The sequence below is a fragment of the Podarcis cretensis genome (assembly GCF_951804945.1).
Source record: "Podarcis cretensis genome assembly, chromosome: 2".
Classification (NCBI taxonomy): Eukaryota; Metazoa; Chordata; class Lepidosauria; order Squamata; family Lacertidae; genus Podarcis; species Podarcis cretensis.
This window is the reverse complement of record NC_137171.1, coordinates 99,675,476-99,696,615: the sequence shown is the minus strand read 5'-3', so window position 1 is coordinate 99,696,615 and position 21,140 is coordinate 99,675,476. Positions and strand designations below refer to the sequence as shown.

Here is a 21,140-nt window from a genome sequence, read left to right as displayed (position 1 = left end):
GAGGTTTTCTAGTCCCGTTTGTCAGACTTGGGCCACATTCACACCGTTTATTTAAAGCACTATGAAACCGTTTTAAACAGACATAACTTCCCCAAAAGAATTCTAGCTTGCTAAGGGTGCTCCAAGTTGTTTAGTGACACCTACAGTATTCCCCTCACAGTGCTACCATTTCCAGAGTTCCCCGTGAAGAGGAGCAAGCAAGCCTGTTAGATGGGATATTATTCTTACATAAATCTACTTGTGGGTATGTTCCACAGCCTCCTGTTTCAGCTGCAGTCTTGATATCAGAAGGGACACGGTAGCAGCTGCGTAGCTTTTTGTAACATAGGCCACAAAAGATGGGAACGAAGGCCTTCTCAGTGAGACATCACTTCAGATGAGGCATAAGTGAATACAGTGGCACCTCAGGTTACAGACACTTCAGGTTACAGACGCTTCAGGTTACAGACTCCACTAATCCAGAAATATTACCTCGGGTTAAGAACTTTGCTTCAGGATGAGAACAGAAATCGCAGCGTGGTGGCACAGCAGCAGAGGGAGGCCCAGTTAGCTAAAGTGGTACTTCAGATTAAGAACAGTTTCAGGTTAAGAATAGACCTCCGGAATGAATTAAGTTCTTAACCTGAGGTACCACTGTAGATGCTCACACGAAAACCTTTCTTGGAGCGCAGACTTTGGATTACCCCTCAAGCATCAGAGGTGCATGGGCGGTGCAACAAATATCTATTTAGATTGGCCTTCTCAAGTGGGTCCAAAATTATGGAACTCCCCACCCCCCACCCCACCCCGTGTAAAGTTCATCCCAATCCTTTCCTGGTGATTTTTTTTAAACTGTCAATGGCAGCATTATTTCAAAGGACCTTGGGGGTTCCTATACTATTTGATACATTGATTCTTGCTTTTCTCTGATGCCTGCAGATTTATCAGTTTCTTAGACTGTTTACTGCTTTGTTTTTTTTGCAGTTGTTTTTCTTTTGCTATTTTAATGTGGTTGTTGATGTTGTTGTTGTTGTTGTTGTTGTTGTTGTTGTTGTTGTTATTAAAAATACCAAAGTGAGGTTACAGGACACACAACTAGGGATGGCCCAGATGGGAGAGGGGTTTGCTTGCTCTGTTTTATTGCAGCAGACCAACTCAGTCTGATACTCTTGAACTCACCTGTGGATCAGATTGCAGCTTCGTCAGATTGCTCACTCCCCCTGATTTTGCAAAGCATCTTTGGTGCACACAAAAGTTTGCCCAGGAATATGTATTTTGCATTTAAAAATATGCAAAGAATCCATTTTACATGCAAAAGCATTTAAAAGTATATTTTTACATCAAAAGTGTATTTTTACATAAGAAGTGTATAAAAATGTGGATAAAATGCCCACAATGGGACAGAACAGGAGAGGGTGGATATGGGATTGACTGCCAGCAATACCAAAACAGGTCATAATTAGCTGCTCAGCCCATCCCTAAAACCATTCTTAAACCATATGTCAGACTACTAACCATTATATCAGTGGATACGCCATTTATATCTTTAAATCCATTATATAACAACAATATCAAATAAAATCCAAGCACAACAGCTTTAACAGCTCAAGAAAGAGAATGAATAAACCTGTCAGTCTTAAATAATTCCTGTTATGGTAAGAGAATTTCACAACCTACATTTTGTTGAAAAACGCCTGCTCTAAGATATTATGAACTGATTCCGGCTTACACCCACATAATTTGAGCAATCCTTCTCTACCTTCCTTGTATCTAACGAGATGGGTTGATTTGACCATATAAATGCTGCCTTAGAGCTTTTCCAGCCAAGGCAGCTTTGCAACAATTAAAATCCACGGTAAGACAGAGGAGTTTATTGTGGGTTTTAATAGCAGTTAAACTGCCTTGTAGAAACCCTTGGATCAGGATAATAAATATTTCAGCAAATACATAAATGAGCTGTAGATTACATTTTCTGTTCCTGCCTTGTTCTTTTTCCCTTTCTTCAGCTATTTTCTACTTTCAGGGTGAAATTTTGGAATTAGGGGCTATCTGGTGCAGCCCTTATTTGGCTTAACCATACCCTGAGTTGTAACCAGTGCTGACCCTCTGATGATGATGATGATGATGATGATGATGATATATTTATTTATACCCCACCCATCTGGCTGGGTATCCCCAGCCACTTTGATCCCGTGGAGGTTCCCAACACTGGAAGAGGTTATTTTTGCTGAGTCATCCTCCCCCTGGAACTCCCATACTGTTCTGAAGAGTTCTCCAATACTCTGGAGCATATTTGAGAGGGGGTGTGATTGTGGGCTGCAGGGGAAAAGTGGTTATGGAAAAGGCACCTTCCTTCCCCATTCTGCTGATCGAAGCCTCTGCTGGATCAAAGAGATTTGCATCACCGGGGGTGGGGTGGGGGTCAACTGGAAACAACCTGCTGGGGAAAAGAAGTCAATCTTGTTTTTTAAAAAATAAATTAAAAAATTCCAGATGGTTTTTATGAAAAACATGTCCTTGCTAATCTGTTATGCTTATTGCAATCAAGTCTTTCAAAGTATATATGCTGCATATACACACACAAACTTAGATGTATAGCTAATTGTGCATTTTTGGACCTTCTGATTTCATCCAATTCTGTAAATCCGATCGACCGCTGCTTTGGTATCTGTGATCGTTACATACAAGAACTTGCAACACTCCTGGAATCTGACAAATCAAATCATTTTAATGAACCACAGCAAACAGCTCATGTTGAAACAGCTGTAAGCGCAAAATGCAAATCATGTTTGTTGATAGCTTATGCTCCAGAGAAATAATCTTTCTAGGACTGTTTTATTATTTACAGTAGTTCCGAAATTTTCATTTTTTGTCAACATTGACAGATGCCACCCATGGGTAATGCTTGCGCTTGCGATATACGTGGAAAATGCTAAACATTTGCAGAGAGATCTCGTGTTTGTAAGCTGATAATATGGTTGACAAATGGGTTTAACAATATCCAGTCATTTTAGAGCAGTCAGCTGAAATTTACCTGAGGTCTGTGGTATTGGAAAGAAAAGGAAGGTCAGAGGCATATGAATGCAGATGAAATAAAAGAGACTGGCTCCAGAGAGTGGTGCTGTATAATAGAGGCATGACAACAGATGATTAATTATATTTTAGACTCTGATAATTCCCTGCAAATGAGTGCCTGATAAAAGTTTCCAACCATTCCCATCGTCATTAAATGAGAGCTATCATAATTGTGGCAGAGTAAAGATGGGTTTCATTCCTAAAACAGTGCCAATGTGCATATTTTAAAATGAGCTATTTAAAATAAGCAGTACCTTTCCGTAAATGTGGAGTTGGCAGGGATGAAAGTCATGACAACAAGAGGAGCTAGAACTGCTGAATAAATAGAACGAGTTTCTGGCATTCATTAGTACTGTGCATCACAGTGGCTGCAACATAAAAGTATAGATTTCCTTGAGTGGCAGGCAAACGCTAAAGGATAAGTACAGCCTTTCAGCTTGGAGAGATGGTTGGACTGGAATGCTTTGGTTTCTCTCAGTTTCTCATTTTTTTCCAACTTTAACTTCAGTTCTCCACATTTCCATGTCAGTTTGCCATTTTGCCCAATATAAACATTTTTGCAAGCACTTTTCCCTGGTATTTTCAGTAATGAATGCATTTGTATGAACACTTTCCCCATTTTTATACACATTCCTCAGTTGACTTTTGAAAATTTAGAGAAGTGTGAATTTTGAAGGTTGACCACACTTCAGTTTTGCGTGTTTTTCTGGAAGTGCATTTGAATTTAATTTCTCCTTCATCTCTGGCTGCATACGACCAAACATCATTGCTTCAGCAGTAGCCAGCGACATGACATGGGAAGTACAATGATATTGTGAATGCTGAGCCCTGATTTGTTAAGGTAAAGGTAAAGGTAAAGGTACCCCTGCCCATACGGGCCAGTCTTGACAGACTCTGGGGTTGTGCGCCCATCTCACTTAAGAGGCCAGGGGCCAGCGCTGTCCGGAGACACTTCCGGGTCACGTGGCCAGCGTGACATCGCTGCTCTGGCGAGCCAGAGCCGCACACGGAAACGCTGTTTACCTTCCCGCTGGTAAGCGGTCCCTATTTATCTACTTGCACCCGGAGGTGCTTTCGAACTGCTAGGTTGGCAGGCGCTGGGACCGAGCAGCGGGAGCGCACCCCGCCGCAGGGATTCGAACCGCCGACCTTTCGATCGGCAAGCCCTAGGCGCTGAGGCTTTAACCCACAGCGCCACCTGCGTCCCTGATTTGTTACATTCACCTTAATCCTGGCCTGTCTTCAGGAATTTGCACTTAGTTTTTACTTGTTAAAGTGAATGTGGAGTCACCCAACAATTCAGTACACACACACACACACATACACCTAATGTGCAAATTAGCTTTACAAAACTCCAGTGTATTCAAATATGTACTAAAATGAATTATAGATTATATCTACCATGCAACAAAGGAAGCTTGTCTGGTTTTATTTCATACATTGCATTATTTGCACATAGGGCTGGCCTACCCATGAAGCAAGCAATTGCCTCAGGCATCAGGATCCACAGGATAACAGCAGATAACAACATCAATTTTATTCAGGGCTGGCCCACCCATGAGGCAAGGTGGGCTGACTGCCTCTGGCGGCAGAATCCACCAGGGCAGCAGATCCCTGTTGGCCTTTGTTTCCTTCTTGTTCCTGATACAGATTTTCCCTCATCCATTCTCCCCTGGTGCCATTTTGGTGTCTGCCTCAGGTGCCCAAAGGTGGCCTTGTTTACACATACGCAGAGGTGGAAGTGAGTCTTGCGTTTGTCTTACCAAGCAACATGCAAGTCCTTCTAAGCATGCAGGGCTACAGCACTGGCATGTGTTTTTCCAGATAGCTGAAGGTGACAACAGGGGCATCACTGCCATCCTGCTCCTATCGTAGCCATTTGCAATGCTTTCTAGTTCTTCAGCACTCTGCAAACAAGTCTGACCAGAGGAACAACACCAAAACAAATGAAAGGAGTGTGTACATGGGCACTAGCAAATTGATGCCTTCATCCTATTATGTTTGCCTCTGTTGGCAGCCTTGGAGGACAGCACCAGTGGCTAAAGACATGAGCTGATTTATAGCTAGTTTAAGCAGTCTGCTGCTTAAGGTATGTTGATCCTGCACCTGTCTATGGCTGTTGTAGTGCAAGTTTTAAATGAGCGCATGTCTTGAGACACTGGTCCTGTCCTCCAAAGCTGGCAACAGAGGCAAATGTAATAGGATGAAGGAGAACTCTTTGTGGCTGGCATACATTTGTCCACCACCTCAGTTAATAGGATGGGTGGTGTGTCTTGCTGTTGTGGAAATCATAGGATTGGCTGTGCAAGAATGTCTGATGTGGAGGCACCATGGCTGTTTTATGCAGGGGTGGAGGAAGGGGGTGCAGTGGGTGTGGTTCGCCCCGGGTGTCACCACTGAGAGGGGTGACAAAGTGCCAGGTGGCACTCACTGTGGGGCCTGCAGCATGCCTGAGCCACGTGTCTTTCCTGGGAGAGTCGTGGTGGCTTGGGCACGCGCAGGCTCTGCGCTGCCCAAGCAGTCCACCCGTTGCCTCCCCCCAGCTGTAGGGCGGCTGAGTGGGAGGAGGCAGGAAGACTGTGGAGGCCCTGCAGTGTGCCCTGCCCCTATGGGCCACTCGCCTTGTCCCTATGGGCAGCTCGCGCCGCCCCAGGCGCCCAAGCAGCTTCCTCCGCTGCTGGTTGCATACTCCAGTGTAACACGTTACATGAGCATTTGGCGTCTGGGTTAACTTTCCCAGAGCATGTAGATCTTTGAAAACTCAGCTTGATCACAGCATTTAGGGAAGGGCTGTAGGTCAGTGGTAGAGCATCTGCCTTGAATGCAGAAGTTGTCTCATATTCAATCTCTCTGGGTGGTGCTGGGATTGCTCCCCTATCTGAAACCCTAGAAAGCTATTGCTAGACAGTGTAAATACCCAGCTGGATGAATGAATGGTCCAACTCATTATAAGATATATGTTGCTGTGTTCTTGTGCAGAATAAGGATGCCAATAACTCAATAGTTTTGAATGTCTAGCAGAGGTAGGGAGCTAAGCTAAAGTTTGCCCTTACCCAGGTGTGTTTTTCATTACAATCTTCAAAGTGGCATTAAAACAGGTTCTGTTTAAATATAATATAGATTATGAACAAGCATTATGATTCTAATTTCTTTTAGGGCATTTCGGTGTAAAATGTCTTGCTCTGCTTCTTCATTGGCAAACATTCATGTAAATTCTTTCTAATTCTAATAAAATACCCTTGAAGGACAAAGGGAGCCATTACAGCCTGTGATTAAGACAATGTTTCTTTGTTTAACAGTAACTAATCTGTTGTTATTGTTTAATTTCATTGATTTGGTGAAAGATGCATGATGTCCTTAATTATTCATTCCTTGCTTTTAAGTGCTTGGGCGATGACAAATGATTTTTCATTGGGCAACCTGGTTGACTATTAGCAACCATAATTGGTTTCAGAAATAAAGAATGTGGAAACTCACTGCAGGTCATTCTTCATCTCCATTGCCTCTGTGGAGACAAAAGCATGTCTTTGTAAGGTGGAAAGAGTCTTGCAAAGATGTTCACAACAGGAAGATGAACCAGAACTACAGACACATAGGTTCAGTCAGTCTTGAAATTTAGGCCTGTCATTCTCTTTCACCCTAGCCTACCTCACAAGATTGTTGTAAGGAGCAGGAATATGCACATGCTGCTGAGCTACTTGAGTTCAAATGCAGATACACTGGAACTGCATCTTGATGGGATGCATTACTGCACAGTTTAATTCTAGTAATGTAGGACTACTTTTTATGGAACCCGAGCTTTCGGGCTCATATGTGAATATTGTATAGCAAAACTTCCCTCATTTATCCTGCTATCAAGTGTTGCACAGTAATCAGCTATATCTTTATGAAGGTAATGATTCTCGGCTAAAATGTTATCCCACTCCTTTGCCTATCAGCACTAGTTTACATGGATATATGCATATGTTTACAAGAATAATAAAAACAACATAAGGTGCAAAATCAGAAACCATCAACCAGCTATTATGGAAAGATGTGTTCTTAATTGCCTGCAAATGCCTGTAGGTAGGTAGGTAAGTAGGTACAGTAGGTAGGACTAGAAAGGTTTTCAGCAGGCCCCCCAAAAATGAATGAAATCCTTGAGGCCGGTTCCATTGAGAGGTCAGCATCCTCATACACCCCTACCCATTGAGGGTCTTATTGAGCCTGCTAGGAAATAAAGACAAATTTAATACAAAATCATGGTGAGGCAGGTGTGCTGGGCTCCAGGCTTGAAGGCTATCCTTTAGCATGGAGTAATAGGCCCAAGGAACATAAAACAAGTCATCAGCTTCCTAAGCTGTGTCTGGTCTGTAAAAAGCCTGCCTTTGTCCAGAACCGGCTGCCTGGTCCAGAACTGACCCTGCCTGCCTGCCTCCAGTCTTTCTTCTCTCTTTGTTCCAGCCTGTGTGTCATGCCTGCAGCATTCAGCATTCTCCATATGCCTGATCAGGATTGGATATGGATTGTCTTCAGAAACCAAGTTTTTTGCAGTGTTCTGGGTTGTTATTGCCATGTTCATTATTTCTGCTCAGTGCAAGGGCAGATTGCTTATCTGGTTTAGCCAATCATCAGAAGAGAGCAACGGTGTCGTGAAATTGATAGTTTAGGGATGCAGACTTTAACCAAATACACATACCCCTCTGACAAAAGGCAGATGAATGTTAATGATTTGGATGAAAGAGAACTACAAAGCAAGATTTGGATTCTTGCTCATGACAGATTCCATTTTCACTTATTTGATCACAGATCAAGAAAGGAGTAGCAACAGTATGTTAATCTGATCTTTGGGTACTATCAGAACAGGGACGGCTCTATGTTTCCAGCGGCATTTGGCAATATGCTGTCTGTGACCTGTAGAAAGGAAGTTCTGCTCTGCTCTGCCACACAGATAGAAAGGGCAGGCGCTGCCTCATTCAGCCATTTGGTTGTTGTTTAGTCATTTAGTCGTGTCCGACTCTTCGTGACCCCATGGACCAGAGCACGCCAGGCACTCCTGTCTTCCACTGCCTCCCGCAGTTTGGTCAGACTCATGCTGGTAGCATCGAGAACACTGTCCAACCATCTCGTCCTCTGTCGTCCCCTTCTCCTTGTGCCCTCCATCTTTCCCAACATCAGGGTCTTTTCCAGGGAGTCTTCTCATCTCATGAGGTGGGCAAAATATTGGAGCCACTTGGTAGATTACCACAACCACAGCCACCCGAGCAGGACCAGCAACTGCCATTATTATACAAAGACTGGTTGCAGTAGCAGTGCCTACTCTTGCTTTTAAAAAATTCATTTTTATTGATTTCTAGGATTTTGAGGCTGCTTTTCAGAAAAGCTGTCAGGGCAGCCCACAGCCAGGATAACGCGAGGTTCCTCAGGGTTCAATTTTATCACCTATGTTGTTTAACATTGACATGAAACCGCTGAGTGGGGTTATCCGGAGGTTTGGAGTATGCTGTCAGCAATATGCTGATGGCACACAACTTTACTTCTCCTTTACATCTTCCGTAGAGGCAGTGGAAGTGCTGGACCAGTGTCTTGCCTTGGTAATGGACTGGATGAGAGCCAACAAACTGAAGCTCAATCCAGATAAGACGAGGCACTGTTAGTGGGCAGTTCCCTAGACCGGGTGGATGGAAGGTTGCCTGATGTTGATGGGGTTACACTCCCTCTGAAGGAATGGGTACATAGTTTGGGGGTACTCCTGGATCCTTTGCTGTCACTTGACGCTCAGGTGGACTCGGTGGTGCAGAGTGCCTTCCATCAGCTTCAGCTTGTGGCCCAACTATGCCTCTGTCTGGACAGGGATAGACTAACTACTGTTGTCTATGCTCTGGTAACCTCTAGGTGAGTGTCAGGAGTCCAGTCCCCGGCTTGATAACACAGTGAGTGTAGTTAATTAAAAAGGATGCTTTATTGTCAAAACAGACAGATAGCTCCGGATGGCTTAACACAGCCTCTGCCATCATCAGTCATGATGACCCTTCTGAAGACTGCTTCCCACATGACCAGAAGCAACTGAACTTTTGCTTCTTACATCTTTCGTTTTGTTTGCTGTCTTGCAACCCTCCCATTCGCTGAGATCTCGAGCTGAGTGGGTCAGCTCCTGCCTCTTCTCCATTCTCTGAGAAGCTGTCTCTTAACTCTTTCCCATATGTTAGTGCTTCCGGTGAGCCTTGACTGCATTCTAGCCGGATCTCAGCCATTCCCTTATCAACCGGCATTCCAAGGGGCAGGGGAGTTGGCGCTAGCCAATGCTCATCCTGCATGGTAGTTAACCCTCTCTGTTCCTGGCTACTTTCTTCAGTTGGCTGCAACCCTTCCCTGGGAGCTGACTCATTCATGACAGTCAGATTGCTGTGATGTGTTAAGAACCTTGCTTGATCAGGCCAGTGGGCTTTCTAATCCAGCACAGTAGCCAAACAGGGGCCTTTGGGAAGCCTGCAAGCAGAGTCTGAGTGCAACAGCACTCTCCCCATTTGTGATTCCCAGAAACCAATCTTCAGAGGCATACTTATTTGACAGTGGGAGCAGGCCCTCCAAGTGTCCCTGTTTTCCAGGGACATCCAGGGATTTACAGAAGCAGCCCTGGTTTCTGATTTGATCCTGGAATGTCCTACTTCTCCTTAGAAGTATATGTTGGAAGTTGCCCAGAGTGGCTGGGGCAACCAAGTCATATGGGTGGGGTATAAATAGTATAATAATAATAATAATAATAATAATAATGCAGCAATAGGGCATCCCTATTTTCATCAGAGAAATGTTGGAGATTATGTGGAAGTAGTTCATAGCTATTATGGCTGGCAGCCATTTATAGCTTTATCCTCCATAAATTTCTCTAAGCCTCTTCTGGGAGCAGATTCCACAGTTTGCTATTTGAAGAAGTACTTTCTGTTGTTTGCCCTGAATTTTCCAGCATTTGGTTTCATTGAATCCCAAGTTCTAGTATTCAGAGAGAAAGACAGAGAGAGTGAAATCTTGCTATCTACTTTCCTCACACCAAGGACTTCTTGGCCTGAGCCTTGGAGCTGAATCGACCACTTTGTCGGGGACCTAACCCTTAGCAGAGCTTTTACCACCCTCTGAAGTGGGTAAACCCTGGTGCTGAGCAACACTTTGACAGGAAGAATGACTGTAAATGAGTCAAAAGTACTCAGTGATCAAAATAATACCATTATTTCACAGATAGCGGAAGCGATTTCCCATCTGCCAAAGTGCATATCAGAAGCTCTTAACTCTAATAATAACATCTGAACTCTAATAACCACTTATAAGAGGTTAGCTTTGAGGACGATGAGATTTCTGAGGCTCCGAATCCCAGCTAAACCATCCATGTGTTTGACACAGATTGTGGCCCCAAAACATATGCTTCCATATGAAAGAAGGAATGGTGAAACTGAGCAATTCCTAAATGATAAATTAGGCCTTGTTCATGGTGTCCTTCGACTGGAAGGAATGGCTCTTAACTGCTTTGTAAGAGAGGCAAAGGAGGACCTCATCAGGAGGAATGAGTCGTATTCAGGCAAATGCTAATGGATGAGTGGTCCTCTCTTATTTTGTGGCAGAGCCACAAAAGAGCTTTGAAATTAGAAAGCCTTGACCACTTGGGTAGTTTTGAATGATTCTGTTAATAGGCGTGTTCACGTTAGCTTGCATATCTGTTCTGTGTATTTCTACACATGCACAAGAGTGGATGTGAAAGAGTGTTGCTTGTACCCAACATAGTGCTATGTGAACTTACAGTCAGCGGAAAAATCTCTGCTTGCACAACAGAACATCCTCCCCTTTTCTGGAACAGATTTGGGGAGGAGTGAGTGGAGCAGGAAGAGAGGAGAGAGGAGAGAAGTCATGTTGCACAAGTCAAACTCCTTGCACTGATGGGACATGGCAGTTAAACACTGCCCTGTAAACGAGCTGATTTGTGCTGCTCAAATACTGTGTACTCTTGTTGAATGTCCCATTGAAGCAAATGTACAAGTATACGGCTCAATTATTCACATGAGAACACAGATTGTACACTGATTGGGTGGCATTATGCCAAGTCTTACTCAGAGTAGACCAATTCAATGAATAAGCATGCCTACATTAGGTCCATTCATTTCCATAGATCTATTCTGAGTAACATTTGGGTGAATGCCAACCACTGAACATAATGTGTAAATAAATGCCCCTTATATTAGCCTCGCTCTTTTTTTGCATCTGGCTAATCTGGAGCATTTCCTGCAACATGAGTTACTTACTAATTTTCAGTAGAAAATCATGGAAGGAGCTGTTCATATTTTTCAAGCTCTCAGAAGAGAGTGGATCCTCTTGTCACTTTTCATTTTTATCTTGGAGAATAGTCCTCCTTTCCTCCTCGTGTCTTTTACCTTTAATGTGCTGGGCTTGATCAGCAGATTTAAAATCAAAGCAGTTCCTGTGGTGCCTTAGATTCAAGTTGAAAAATGCAGTTCAGCTGTTTACGCACACCAAAAAATACTGCATTTAGAGTTGGAAATAATTTAAAAAAAACCCAGAATACTGTGGTAACTATAGTAACCTGCTTTTATAAGGCTCCTTGTATTTAGCAGGGTTAAAATACTTGACAGAAACAGTAAGTTTTCATTATCATCACTGACAATTGCAAAGATCCCCTCGCCCAAGTAAATAAAGAACCCCCAACTTTTCCATTCATTTAGAGAATATAGATGCAAAGTGTTGTGTGGTAATTGTTTACTATTCCCTCTGGTTCACTTGGAAATACAGCTATTGACTTTAAAGACTTGATAGTATTGGGAAGAGATGCACATGTGTACAACAGGGGAGATATTAATAGCTCACACTGTGCTTTATGCCCTGAATTTTTCCTTTTCATGCTGGAGTAATATATGTAATCTACACTTGAATACATTTCCCCCCATTCTACAGTTGAGAATTGTGGTGAATGCAGTCAATGAACACTAGGCTGAATTTTCTGTTTCAATATTTCATAGAATATTATAAATATCAAGAAAGAAAGGAAGGAAGGAAGGAAGGAAGGAAGGAGGGAGGGAGGGAGGGAGGGAGGGAGGGAGGGAGGGAGGGAGGGAGGGAGGGAAGGAAGGAAGGAAGGAAGGAAGGAAGGAAGGAAGGAAGGAAGGAAGGAAACATACAGAGAGGGTTGTATGCAATGTAGCACAAAGGCATGTTCCACATTTTGCTTGTAACTTTCTTGCACAGTCTGTGGCACAACAGGTTTCCACTAGTGCAACTGTTGTGTTGGATTCCCCAGTTGCACATTAAAACCCATCCACTAAAGCAGGGATGTCCAACCGGTCGACCGCGATCGACAGGTCGATCCCCTGAAGATCGCGGTCTATCGCAGTTGATCGCGGGATGCGTTTAGATCTCGTGATACAAAAAGAAGGTGAAAGAATGTCTCTGCCCTCCGCTGTCCTCGCTCTTGGCTCTGGTATTTACTGCAAACTCATTTAAAATATTCTGTGGTAATAAAAGAAACCACTCTTTATGTCTTGTTAAATGAATGTTTGGATTAGGAGTAGCCAACATAGTGGCCTTCAGATGATGTGGACTACAACTGCAACCAACCCCAGCCAGTCTGGCCAATGGGGTAAGGATGAAGTGAATTATAGTTCACAATATCAGAAGGAACCATGGAAGATGGAGCAAGCTTGTTTTCTCCTACTCCAGAGGGTAGAACCCGAACCAGTGGCTTCAAGTTATGAGAAAGGAGATTTCGACTAAACATCTAGAAGAAGTTCTGATGGTAAGAGCTGTTCAACAGTGGAATGAACTCCCTTGAAAGGTGGTAGGGCTCTCGTTCTGTGGAGGTTTATAACCAGAGGTTGGATGGCCATTTGTGGGGAGCTGGGGGCACTGTTATACAGTGGTTCCGCTCCTTTCTCCTGGGCCATGTCCAGAAAGTGTTGTTGGTGGATGAATGTACAAACCCCTGGGCTCTCACTTGTGGGGTGCCTCAGGGCTCCATCCTCTCCCCCATGCTTTTCAACATGTATATGAAGCCACTGGGAGGGATCATCAGGGGGTTTGGCCTGGGTGTTCATCAGTATGTTCACCAGCTCTACCTCTCTTTTAAATCAGAACCAGTGAAGGGCCTGTGTGAATGTCTGGAGGCGGTTGGAGGATGGATAGTGGCTAACAGATTGAGGTTGAATCCTGGCAACATAGAAGTACTGTTTTGGGGGGACAGGGGGCAGGCAGGTGTGGGGGACTCCCTGGTCCTGAATGGAGTAACTGTGCCCCTGAAGGACCAGGTGGGCAGCCTGGGAGTCATTCTGGACTGACAGCTGTCCATGGAGGCACAGGTCAATTCTGCATCCAGGGCAGCTGTCTACCAGCTCCGTCTGGTATGGCAGCTGAGACCCTCCCTACCTGCACACTGTCTCACCAGAGTGGTGCATGCTCTGGTTATCTCCTGCTTGGACTACTGCAATGTACTCTGTGTTGGGCTACCTATGAAGGCGACTTGGAAACTGCAACTAATCCAGAAATCGGCAGCTAGACTGTTGACCAGGAGTGGCCACTTGGACCAGTCCTAAACACCAGTCCTAAAGGATCTTCATTGGCTCCCAGTGTGTTTCTGAGCAGAATTCAAAGTGTTAGTGTTGCTGACCTTTAAAGCCCTAAATGGGCTCAGCCCAGTATACCTGAAGGAGCGCCTCCACCCCCATTGCTCAGCCTGGACATTGAGGTCCTCCTCCGAGGGTCTTCTGCTGGTTCCCTCACTGTGAGAAGTGAAGTTACAGGGAACCAGGCAGAGGGCCTTCTCTGTAGTGGCGCCCTCCCTGTGGAACTGACTTTCAGAAGACATCTGAAGACAGCTTTGTTTAGGGAAGTCTTTAAGGACTGATGTTTTTATTATGTTTTCAGATATGTTGTAAGCTGCCCAGAGTGGCTGGCGAAACCCAGTCAGATGGGTGGGGTATAATAATAATAATAATAATACTAATAATAATAATAGCCATGAATGCTTTAGCTGAGATTACTGCAGTGCAGAGGGCTGAACGAGATGGCCCTTGGGATCCCTTCCAAATCTATGATTCTTATTCTATTCTTAGCTATGAGGAGAATCTGCAACCCAGCTTATTTGGTACATTTAAAACAGCTGCAGTCCATCCGGCTGTATCCTAATAAAATAGGAGGCAGCTAAAGAGTTAGAGTTTTGAAAAACAGCTATGTTTGCAGAGATGCTTTTCCTCTTTCATTAGCATGTAACTCCCATCAGGTTAGGGCATAGCAGACATATAAGCAAAAATGTAAAACATTTCTATAAATAAAAGCTTGCAAACAATAAAAAAAACTTAGCAAGGCAATAACAGATACAGCATCTTGCCCATCATAATAAAGAATATAAGTGGAAATGTGTCCTTTAATTCAATAATAAATAAAAAGTCATACATTTAAGTCAAATGGTGCTTGGTACTTTTCTTTCAAATGCAGTGACTGCAGGTTACCATGGTTACAAAGAACTGTAGTGTTCTCTTTTGGTATAACTGCTGAATATTTGTAGACAAAGCACTGAAATGTATCTTCCACACCCGCTCTGGTGTCTGTCTAGAAGTTACCACACTAGCTGGGAATTTGAATAATTGGCTCACCATATTCAATGTGAAGTTTTCTCAGTGAGCACCAAGACTGAACAGAAGAGTGAGTTGTAAAAATGAGTCTGAATTAGTGATGGGCACATTGCCTCAGAATAAGATGAGCTAATCCATCTTCCTACCCCCAAAACTGAGAAAACAGCTGCTTCTGAGCCAATCTGTGTCGATTTGTTGCAGCTTCCGCAGCTCCCCAGCACCTTCTCTGGAGCCTCTCAATCTTCTCCCACCACTCTAGCATCCATTTCTGAGCCTGCTTCCCATCTACCACCTTCCAAACATCTCCTTCTCCCCCACCTGTTCATTTAAAATATAAGAGCCCTCCTAGTCACACCAAAGGCCCATCTAGTCTAGCATTCAGTTCTCGTGATGGCTCACCAGACACCTTTGGGAAGCCCACAAGCAGACCCCAAGTGTGAATCCCCTTCCCACACTCATGATACCCAGAAGCGGGTATTCAGAGGCGGGTGGCACTGTGGTCTAAACCACTGAGCCTCTTGGGCTTGCCGATCAGTAGGTCAGCAGTTTGAATCCCCGCATCGGAGTGAGCTCCCACTGCTCTGTCCCAGGTCCTGCCAACCTAGCAGTTTGAAAGCATGCCAGTGCAAGTAGATAAATAGGTACCGCTGCGGCAGGAAGGTAAATGGTGTTTCCGTGCTCTCTGGCTTCCGCAATGGTGTTCTGTTGCACAAGAAGCAGTTTAGTCATGCTGACCACATCACCCGGAAAACTGTGTGTGGACAAACGCCAGTTCCCTCAGCCTGAAGCGAGATGAGTGCCGCAACCCCTTTCACTGGACTTAACCATCCAGGGGTCCTTTATTCAGAGGCATATTGCCTCAGACAGTGAAGGCAGAACGCACCATGTTATATGTACAGAAATGGAAGGTTCCAATGAAGGAGGAATAGCTTTTAAAAGTAATGGACTATGCAGGAACGTCAAAGCTGACAGCAATATTAAGAGATCAAAATGAACTTTCTACAGAAGAATGGAGGCTTCTCCATTGGACTATTTGAAAAAGTACCATAATCAAATGAAATCGTGGGCAGGATTCGGGACAGGAGCAGTGGAAGAAAAAGGATAAAGTAATTTTATTAGAGGGATTTTTGTAATAGCTAAGAGTTTGATATATAATGCAGTAGAAAGGGGTTTGAACAAAAACGCTGTGGGGAGGGGGGGGCGAGAAGTCAATATATGAAATAATGTAATTAATTGATTTGAAGCCAATTTGTGAAACTTTGGAAAAATCTAATGAAAAATTAAAATGGGGAAAAGGCAAAACACAACCATCAGGACTAGTAGACACTCGTAGGTTTGTTTGTCTAATCTGCCTACTTCAAGGCTGCAGCTACTAGTGTCAGTATGGATGTGTAGATTTTTGCACACCTTATGTGATGTGACTCAGCACAAGGAGCTTTCTGTATTCCTATTTTACAAACACCTGGTTCATGTTCCTCCTTCTCATTGCCTAGTTCCGATTTATTTACTGCCACCCCGAGATTTTGTGTAAATCAAGCATATCTCTTTCCATTTCTTTAAGAGCCCTGTGCTGGAAAACAGGAGAGAAGCACTGCACAAATGTCTCTGCCTACCCTCTAGGCCCATTCTGAACATCATTAGGCCTAAATGACCACTTGGTTAGTTTTCTAATCGCTTAGAATTTTTCTGTCAAACTAGATTAGCCTTTACTCAAGCCCTATTAGATTTCCTTTTGCTTGGGATATACTTAGCGCTCCCACCGTTTTTCTCAACTGTTTTAACTGTCCCAAATCTCTCCTCCCAGCTGATCAATATTCTGCCCATTACAGACCCGTGTTCCTCTATTTGAGCACAGTTAGCCAAGTGCATGCTCCTTCATATGTACAAGTATGGCTAAGGGATTCATTAGGCGGTTTCTAGAGACGCATTGAAGGGATGTTCTGCTTTTCCTTGGCTAAAGAGCTATACTGGTTACTTGTCTCAGATGTGCATGGGAGGATGCAGGACAGCAGCAACCCTTGAGCCATTGCTAGGTTGCCAGGAAGCATCAGGGACTATCTTCACTGCTGCATACAAATGCAAGTGATTTCAAGCTGTTGCCCTCCTCCCGAGTCCCACCAAGCCCAGCTGAGGAACATTAACCACACAGACTGGCCTACACTGGCTGAGTGGCACTTTCCCCTCATATAACTGTAGGGCAGCAAATATCAGCTTCCAAAACAATGCTGCCCAGGCTCACATCTTGGTTGTACGCCTGCTTTTGCTGGAAGTGCCCCAGTTTTGGATCACCACTTCTGCCATCTTGCTATTTCCATTAAACTTGTCTCATCTTTGTTTCACACCATCCTTTGCTGATGTCTGCTGGTCTCCATTGTTGCATATACAGTGGTGCCTCGCAAGACGAAATTAATCCATTCCATGAGGCTCTTCGTATAGCGGTTTTTTCGTCTTGCGAAGCAAGCCCATTGACAGCTTAGCGGATTAGCGCTATTAGCGGTTTAGCGGCTTTTAGCAGATCAGCTGATAAGCGGCTTAGGGCTTAGGAAAAGGGGGGGAAGGGAAAAAACCCCGCAGGAACTCCCAAGACATTTTCGTCTTGCGAAGCATGCCCATAGGGAAATTCGTTTTGCGAAGCGCCTCCAAAACGGAAAACCCTTTTGTCTAGCGGGTTTTCCATCTTGCGAGGCGTTCGTCTTGCGGGGCACCACTGTACAGTGGTACCTCAGGTTACAGACACTTCAGGTTACAGATGCTTCAGGTTACAGACTCCGCTAACCCAGAAATAGTGCTTCAGGTTAAGAACTTTGCTTCAGGATGAGAACAGAAATCGTGCTCCAGTGGCACGGCGGTAGCGGGAGGCCCCATTAGCTAAAGTGGTGTTTCAGGTTAAGAACAGTTTCAGGTTAAGAATGGACCTCCAGAACGAATTAAGTTCTTAACCCAAGGTAGCACTGTACCCACTTGCTGAATTGCTGACCACCTTGGCCATATAACTGTCTTCTTGGTCAAACTTGATTTCCTTCATGACTTGCCTTGTCTTGGCTTGGCAGCCTGAGTCATTTGAAGTTACTGCTTTGCATGGACCTAATGTTGTCATGGTAGCTATGTAGTATAAGTTGCCTCAGAAAATCGGATGAATACCTACAACAACCTTCACAACCTGGTGCCCTGTTTTGGACTACAACTCCCATCAGCCCCAGCCAGCATGGTCACCAGTCAGGGATCATACGAAGTACAAAGCTTCTAGAGGAAACCAGAGGTATCACGGTCCTGAGCCATTTAAGGCTTTATGGGTCAGAACCAGCACTCTGAATTGGGCCTAGAAGCTAAGTGGCAGCCAGCTAAGGTTGCTTTGTTCAAACCATTTTGCCACAGTGAGCAACGTGGCCAATGAATTCTGCACCAGCTGAAGTTTCTGAACTGACTGAAGAGAAAGCCCCATGTGTTGCACTAATCTAACCTCGAGCTCACCAGAGCATAGAAAACAGTAGTTAGGCTATCCCTGTCCAGAGAGAGGCACAGCTTGGCCACCAACTGAAGCTGATGGAAGGCCCTGCGTGCCACCAAGGCCATCTGAGCCTCAAGCAACAACATTTGTTCTACCACTGAGCTACATGATTCAATTGAAACTGTTCTCTATTTGTGGCTCATTGAGTTCTGGACATCGGTTAATCTGTATGGTGACCAATTGATGTCTCCTAATCCCATATACATATGCTAAGCATTCTTTTCTGCCCTGCTCCTGCAAATATAGGGACGCGGGTGGCGCTGTGGGTTAAACCACAGAGCCTAGGACTTGCCGATCAGAAGGTCGGTGTTTTGAATCCCCGTGACAGGGTGAGCTCCCGTTGCTCAGTCCCTGCTCCTGCCAACCTAGCAGTTCGAAAGCACGTCAAAGTGCAAGTAGATAAACAGGTACCGCTCCAGCAGGAAGGTAAATGGCATTTCCGTGTGCTGCTCTGGTTCGCCAGAAGCTCGCCACATGACCCGGAAGCTGTCTGTGGACAAACGCTGGCTCCCTCGGCCTATAGAGCGAGATGAGCGCACAACCCCAGAGTCGGTCACGACTGGATCTAATGGTCAGGGGTCCCTTTACCTTTACTTGCAAATATTTCTAAAACTGATAGGCTTGCATTGTCCTATTTGCCTTTGTAAAATCTCTTTGGGTCCAAAAGGGGGGGGGGGGGAGATGCAACATAAAACATTAATTTCTTTTTCAGTTGATCTGCAGTATCCTTAGGTTCCACATATATTTTTCACGAAAGTCAATAGTCCTTAAAAAAAAAAAAATCTTGTTACATTTCCTTTGCTGGCAACCTTTGGACCTGCTTATAATTATTTCTATTACATTTGCAAAGTGAACTGCCAGAGTCGATTACATATATCTTAATATTTGGAAAGGGGGTGGGGGGGAGTGCTAGAGCAGGAAGAGCCAGAAATAAATCATTTAGAACTCTACATGCGTCCAACGTTTTGAAAGCCAATGAGACACTTTGCTGTCCTTTGCTATTAAGACAGAAATAAGTGCCATGAGAGGGATGTGGGGTAGGGAAGATCTCCCATCCTGGTGGCTAACCAAAAGTGGCAAAATGACAACTGCATCCATGATCCCCCATGCCCAGCTGAATGGTGATGTCTCGGGAATCTCCCGCGTTTCAACTCTGAAGCTGCCATAGATTAGATGTGGTAGTTTTCTGCATCCCTAGGCTACAAATAAATTCAATTTCTTGCCTCCTCTGAAAAAGGAGATAGGCTTCTTTTTCGAAAACCTGATAAAAGTCTTGCAGAAAACAAGTCATGCTAGCACAGAAGGCAGACACCATCCTCATTGCCACACACTTCTATGCAGCCATAATCCATTAGTTGCAGATTTCTGTTTGCTATATATTTTTATTTTGGGAGTGTGTTTCACAGGAAGAGGCATTCTTTCTTTTGCACACAATTTCCAGAATTGGTTAAGGATTCAGTAAACTAAATAAACCCGTTAGTCAAATAAGTCTCTCTTTTAATTCCTAAAACAGAAATTCTATTGAATTGTGCAAAGCAATAAATGGCCGTGATCGTATAGTGGTTAGTACTCTGTGTTGTGTAGCAATAAATATAAATAAGGGAAATTTCCTGACTATGTATATCTTGTCTTGTCTTGTCCTGTAACTCTTCAAAGATATCTAAGGCCGCAATCCCAACCCCACTTACCTGGGAGTATGCTCCATTGAATTTAACTGGACTTTCTTCTGAGTAGACAAGGTTAAGGTAAAGGTAAAGGGACCCCTGACCATCAGGTCCAGTCGTGGCCAACTCTGGGGTTGCGGCGCTCATCTTGTTTTATTGGCCGAGGGAGCCAGCATACAGCTTCTGGATCATGTGGCCAGCATGACTAAGCTGCTTCTGGTGAACCAGAGCAGCACACAGAAACGCCATTTACCTTCCCGCCGGAGCGGTACCTATTTATCTACTTGCACTTTGACGTGCTTTCGAACTGCTAGGTTGGCAGGAGCAGGGACCGAGCAACGGGAGCTCACCCCGTCGCGGGGATTCGAACCCTCAACCTTCTGATTGGCAAGTCCTAGGCTCTGTGGTTTAACCCACAGCGCCACCCGCTATAAGGATTGCATATGAACCTAATAATTAAGAAGGGGAGAATTAACTAGCAGAGCAGGATGATAGCAAGTATCATGGTGTGGAATATGAAGACTTGAGGTGCCATTAGCCATGGCTTCCCCCTAAAGAATTCTGGGAAATGTAGTTTAAGGGAGTTGAGAGTTGTGAGGAGACCCCTGTTCCTCACACAAAGCTAGAATTCCCAGAGTGGTTTAACAGTCCTGCAGGACTCTGGGAACTCCCACTAACAGCTGCCTCTGTTTCCTTAGTGACCATGTCCTTTTGTGACATCACGGGCACTTCATGGCAAATGACAGGAACTGGGGAGGCACCAGCGCAGCACCTCACTGGTGGGGGCATTTCAGCAGTAATAGTTTACCTGACTGAGATGCCAGACCAAGCAAAGTGAGGACAAACTAGGAGATTCCATACATTTGAAGTGGCGAAGAGGGTGTGTGTGCATGAACCCATGGCACGTATCTCACCTGCAAAACATTGCTTTGAAGATCACATGGCACAGTCTCTGAATTGAGCCTAAGCCTAACATAACTGAAATTTAAACTCCCAAATGCTTTCCGCTTCTCTTTAAAATCTTGCTGAAAATAAGATTTCTGTGTCTTAATTGTAATACAGAAAAGTGTCTCTTATTCTTCCTCTTCTTGAGATAGCGAGGTAATTTCCAGAGGATTATGATTGTCTCAGACATTCACGTCTCAAATATTTAATCTGAAAGGGAAATTCCCAGTATACCTCTCCCATCATTTCTCAGTTCCGTAGAGTGAAAGCTTCAACTTTATATGATCTGATATTACTTCCATTATTGGAATTATGCTGTAGGCAAATATCCTTCAAGCTGCAAAATCCACTTCCCTTGTGTTCACC

The 21,140-nt window shown here is 44.3% G+C and overlaps 1 protein-coding gene and 1 long non-coding RNA gene across 2 annotated transcripts in view; one reads left to right on the top strand and one right to left on the bottom strand.

Moving 5' to 3' along the window:
* The window catches only part of TAFA1 (TAFA chemokine like family member 1), a 331,735-nt gene that overhangs the window by 218,812 nt on the left and 91,783 nt on the right, over positions 1-21,140 (top strand). The window lies entirely within an intron of this gene.
* On the bottom strand, positions 18,800-19,925 carry LOC307209283. The gene is made up of 2 exons (XR_013835510.1): positions 19,854-19,925; positions 18,800-18,931 (listed from the first exon to the last, which is right to left on the bottom strand). It is a non-coding gene; the product is annotated as an uncharacterized lncRNA (long non-coding RNA).